General features: G+C 48.5%; 1 pseudogene; it reads left to right on the top strand.

The window, feature by feature from the left end:
* Positions 1-3,994: 3,994 nt before the first annotated feature.
* Positions 3,995-5,336, top strand: LOC120840818 (annotated as a pseudogene).
* Positions 5,337-5,717: the final 381 nt, after the last annotated feature.

Genomic DNA, 5,717 nt, shown 5'->3' with positions numbered 1-5,717 from the left:
CCACAAAAAGGCTACCTTAAAGAGCCTAGACTTAAGAGAAGGAGCAACTGAAAACATGCAGACCGGTTGTATTTTAATGCCGGACGCCTCCTGCGCGATTGGTCGCAATTGTCCATGCGCCACATTCTCGCGTCGCGATGTAGAAAGGCGAAAACGCTTGCAGACAGTCACCGCGTTTGGCACCCCCTTGCAGCTCGTATGCAAACGCGGTTCATAGAACACGTGACCTTGATCGCCCTGTTGTAAGCACTCTAGAATCGAGACACTCTAGGCTGGTCCAATTCCCGAGAGGAGAGCGTTGACGGGACATCCGCGGAACAAACGAGATTCGAAATGCAAATGACGACGCCGACCGCGTAGGCCGATTTTCTCTCACCCTGATGGCAATTCAATTAACTGGTTAGAGTTTGCGAGCCGCGTGTTCCTCGAATGTGAGAATAAAAATGCGCGCGTGGCTTCTCTGAACTCGCAAAGTTTTCAGATTAGATTGCGTGACCAGGACGGACACGGACAGACAACAACCATCCAGCAGCGTAGCGTCCCCAAAAAATATAGGCCTAATTCCATCTTTGCAAAGCCGTCCTTGGCGGCGTGGTTCTATGCAACTATGGAGGTGTTGAAACTGGTAGATTATATAAGCCCCACGGCAATCGGTGAATTTGTTGTGTTGAGATGTCGGACGGTTAAAAGAGGACGCTCCGAAAAATTATCTCCGATGATTACGTGCTTCATAGGTTCATCTAGTTAGTTGGTGTTGTTATTTTTTTCAGTTTAAAGCTAAACGAGCTCTTCCCACAAGGCCTTCGTGGAAGTTCTATTCCCGTATATATGTCGGTTGGTTGTGTTTACATTTGATGAGGTGTCCCTAATTAGAAACGTGCCCATGACATAAATGTCATATTTTTGCTTCTAATGTTCATAAAGTACGTCCGAAAAGCAAATAAAAAGAAAGCGTTAACTCATTTCTATGACGCACCGGTATATTGACGCATATGGCTCGTCTACGGCACCGCTGAAGCAAAATCGTAAGAATAAAGTGTTCCAGTCAAAACATCCACCAGACCGGTTTGATGTGTTCTGGTGTTTCCTGGTGCAAACTTTCCTAATATATCATATTCCCATCAGAGTGGCTAGTGTGTTTTGGTGTACACATAAGAGTGACTTAGTATTTTGTGTGCACATCAGAGTGGTTTAGTGTGTTTCAGTGTGCACATCAGAACACTTAGTGTGTTTTGGTGTGCACACACCACCAGGCTAGTGTGTCCTGACGTGCACATCAAAGCGACTTACTGTGTTGTAGTGTGCAGACCACATCAGATGACGGATCCTGATGTGCCATTCAGACCAGCTTAGTGTGTTTTGAAGTGCACTCTACAACAGTGTGTATGTACATCAGGCCAACTTAGTGTGTCCTAGTGTCCAATGCAGACCATCCTAGTATAAAATGACATGATTTTTAAAGACAGTTTAATGCAGACACAATGTTTCTCCTTGATACATAGGAATCAACGTCTTTGCGGTTTTAACATGAATAGAAGAAAACTAGATCTGGCAGATACATTTTCTATTCATGATGTTTTTACGGATCAAGAGGGCCTTAAAAACCGAAAAATAATTATGGCAAATGTTTAGGGAATTGGGCTGTATAAGTCAAACTCTCTAGCCTCACAAATGTTTTGCGATACTCTAAGTTTGAAGACGCCAACCACCTACGTTCACGGCGCTCTTCCTCACATAGTGTAATGCGCACCATGTGACTTGATAGTTTCTAGAATGAAGCGATACTACCACTAGTAGGGCCGGCTGATAAACCCGTCGATCTTCCTTAGCCTTCCATGTTCTCGAGCTCCTCTGCCTCAGTACGCAAAGGTAGTCGAACCTCTCATCTCATACTGCTGTGGTCACATGACCTACCTGCTAACCAATCAGCGTCCAATACATCACGCATTCTCCTTCACCTGTCAACCAATCAGTGTCGAGCCTCGCGGCCACGGTTTTATCCGGCAGGCTTCACTTTTGGGCTTCACGAAATGCGGAACACTTAGTCGAAAAACGTTTCACGTTAAAATTACAAAAAAAAAAACTTATTAAAAAACCACTTTTTACAGAAGAGCTATTAAGAGCTAGTCTCCCCAGGATCGTTTCTGCCAGCAAATAAATGTCGACACAACACTCCGGACAGCTACCGCCATCTATGAATGACAGCGGCAACCAGACAACCGGCTTGCCGTTTGTCTGGTTGCCGCCGTCGCTCATCGATGGCGGCAACCTTTCCAGAATTTCCACTCTGTCTTGCCGACTTGCGGCCGGTCATTACTTCACTCCCACCACAATACAGCTTCGCTGGTCTTCCTTCTTCACCAGATTGGAAAGGCTGAAAGTGTTTGGATTGTAAATTTCAAACACATTTACATGAACCATTCGCTTATGTTTGAACATAAAATTACAATCACACGACTTTTTTATATTTGGTGACACAGCATTTGGAGACGCAGGTAAAAAATCAAAATCCCCAAGCCGTTTTTTTTTTTTTTTGTTCTCAACAAATGAATAACATTGCCAACTTTCTGTGACATTTCATGGAATAAAAGATTTTCAAGAAAATATCAAAATTCTATTTGATTTGCGTGCTGGGATACGCAGGCAAGTACAGTCCTCGGGAACATTACGATCTTTTGTCAAGAAATGCAGAAGTTGATAATTTTGTGAATATGGCCTATAATTATCAACGCAAGAAACTTTGTGCAGCTGGGGAATAAAACTAAAGGCATCCAAAAGTATAATTACCGATTATTGATAAATTATGAGTATCATCTAAATTATTCCCGGGGGACATTGTGATGTTTGTTGTTGTCCAGTTGAAATTATCATTTTACTGCAAAGGCGCAACGTGTTGATGTCCAAGAAAGTTGGGGATGATAAAGAAAAAGGCATAATTAAAACTCTTAAAAACTTCCCGAGGGCCAGAGTATGAGTGCATTCTTAAATACAGTTTGTTAAGAATGGAAGCTTCGGCGACCTTCTTCCGAGTTTCAACGCTGCGGAAACGAGTCAAGACGAGTCCGGGACCGTCTCCCGCTTGTCGGGGCCTGCGCGAAACGAGTCCCGACGAGTCCGGGACCGTCGCCTGCGTGACGGGGCCTGCGGCAACAAGTCTCAACGCGCCCGTGACGTTAGCGGGACGTGTGTGTGTGCGTGGTGGTTGGTGCGCTCGGGAAAGGGAGAGAGGCATGGCCTAACTGCGGAGAACTTTGGCTACGTCGCACTGGACGGCGGACTTTGCTGCATCGCACTTGACGGCGGGTTGCTGCATCGCCCTGGCTGCCCTGGCTGGGAGTGAGGGAGAAACGGACCCTATATAAGGCGGAACGCGAGGCTGCTCCGTTGTTCTTTCTCTCGGATTTGTCGACTGTATCGCTACCATGTAATTAAACCGTTCGTTACGTTACCAAGTCTCCCACCTCCACTGGACACCTGGGTTCTTCACTTCGGGTAATGGACGTCGTCTCGACCCAGGAAGCTTCCGGACGTGCGGCTCAAACCCCGCCTCCAACAACTGGTTGGCAGCAGTTGGGATCGGACCGTGCGACATCGTGCTACATCTGTGGGTGAGCGTTTGGACTTTGCTTTGAGATTCGCCAGGCTTCAGATTATGGGTAATTAATTTTGAACTGCTGGGAATCCTTAGTGTTTGACTCGTGCGCTAGGTTTTTGTACAACCTCGCGACAAGTTTTAGAACAAAGCCAAAGCTAAAAAGCAGCGATCATGGATCTAATGAGGTTACTGAGAACAGATTTACTCTGTTTATGTGAAGAATTGGGTGTGGAGGTGGAGCAAAAGATGAAGAAATCTGAGATCAGTAAAGCAATTTCAGAGAGCGCGGAAGCAGAGGAAATTAAAATTGCGTGGGAATTACTTCAGAACGCTAAAAGTGAGGCTGCAGCGAGGGAGGAACGTGCGCAGGCTGCAGCAAGAGAGGAACGAGCGCAGGCTGCAGCAAGAGAGGAACTAGCGCAGGCTGCAGCGAAAGAGGAACGAGAACAGGAGCAGGCTGCAGCAAGAGAGGAACGAGCGCTAAAAAGGCTAGAGCTCGAAATTGAACAACAGCGATTAAACTCGCAGAACAGTAGAGTTGGGGCTCCTGTACGAGCAAGTGAGGCCGAGTCGTATCAAATGAAGAAGCTCCTGCAGCCGTTTAAAGCTGGGGAAGACGTGGGCCTATTCTTAGTGGACTTTGAGAGGACGTGTGAGAAGTTGAGCTTCGCCCCAGAAACGTGGCCGCAACGGCTTTTGACTTTGTTGCCCTGTGAGGCTGCAGAGGTTGTCGCGCGCCTTAGTACTAGAGACGCGGACGACTACGATAAAGTGAAGTCGAGCCTTTTGAAGCGGTATCGCCTTTCTGCCGAGGCGTTCCGTCAAAGGTTTAGAAACGCATCCAAAAAGAGCAGCGAGGGCTATTCGGAATTCGCGTACGGGCTTAAAACCAATTTGATAGAATGGTTGAAGAGCGAGGAAGTGTACGAAAGCCGAGACAAGGTAGTCGAGTGTGTGTGCCTCGAACAGTTCTTTCGTAGCATTCCGCAGTCAGTCAAGCTCTGGGTGCAGGATAGGGTAGGAGTCGACTCTGTCGAAAGGGCCGCTGAGCTAGCCGAAGAGTACGCAACGCGTAGAAAGCTGAGTGGAGAGGACAGCGAACCCGGCCGGACCGATCAGCGCAAGCCCTTCCAACAGGGAAACGGCTCGCGAGAAAAAAGGCCCGAGAAGCCAGAAACAGGACAAAAGGTCCCAGAAAAGAGCAGCGATCCCTCGAGCGGAGATCCCTCGAACGGAGACGAGGCACGGAAAAGCCAAAAAGGGCAGTTCGAGTCAAGGAAGCCGTTCCTGTGCTACAACTGTCAGGAGCCGGGACACACAGCGGCCAGGTGTAACAAACCGCGGGTTGTCTTCTCGTACGTGAGCGGTAGTGACAGGGACCTGGAGCTTCTTCGCCCCTATCTTCACGAGCTCCAGGTAAACGGAAAGCCGTGCAGGGTGCTTCGGGACAGTGCAGCGACGATGGACGTTGTTCATCCGTCGTATGTATCTACATCCGACTTTACTGGAAAGGTAGTTTGGATCAAGCAGCTGCTCGAGAAGCACAGTGTCTGTCTGCCTATGGCGAGAGTAAGGATAACTGGCCCGTTCGGAGAGCTAGTGACAGAGGCGGCTGTCTCGCAAACAGTCCCGTTGGAGTATCCCTATTTGTTTTCTAACCGGTCAGATTTCCTGCTGCGCGAAAGGGGTCAACAGCTGGGAGAAGGACTAGTTCAGTCGTGTACGAGGTCCAAATCGCGTCAGCTGGGTCCATATCACAAGAGCGAATGACATTTTAGCGAACGGCGACATTTGAGCGAATGGTCGTTTTAGCGAATAACGGGGGCGCGCGTTAACCCATCCGTCGCGCTGCGCTTTACGCCGCTTCGCGGCGGCAGTCTGCGGCAACTCATTACAAAAATATGAACTTACTTGGCCCACCCGAAAACGCCGCTTCGCGGCGTCCGACTATTCGCTAAAGTGTCGTTCGATGAAACGTGGGCGTTCGCTAAAACGTCATTCGATCAAGTGAGTGCCTCCCGCGTCAGCTCGCCCCTTTGTTAACGAGTGATCCAGAGCGAAAGGCAGCTGACGGGGAGCAAGCACTCCCAGAGTTGGAGGCAGAGAAACGGGATGAGGGGGT

The sequence above is a fragment of the Ixodes scapularis genome, unplaced genomic scaffold (assembly GCF_016920785.2).
Source record: "Ixodes scapularis isolate PalLabHiFi unplaced genomic scaffold, ASM1692078v2 PGA_scaffold1__304_contigs__length_218370807, whole genome shotgun sequence".
NCBI lineage: Eukaryota > Metazoa > Arthropoda > Arachnida > Ixodida > Ixodidae > Ixodes > Ixodes scapularis.
Note: the sequence above shows the minus strand (reverse complement) of the source record. Positions and strands in the feature narration are given on the sequence as shown.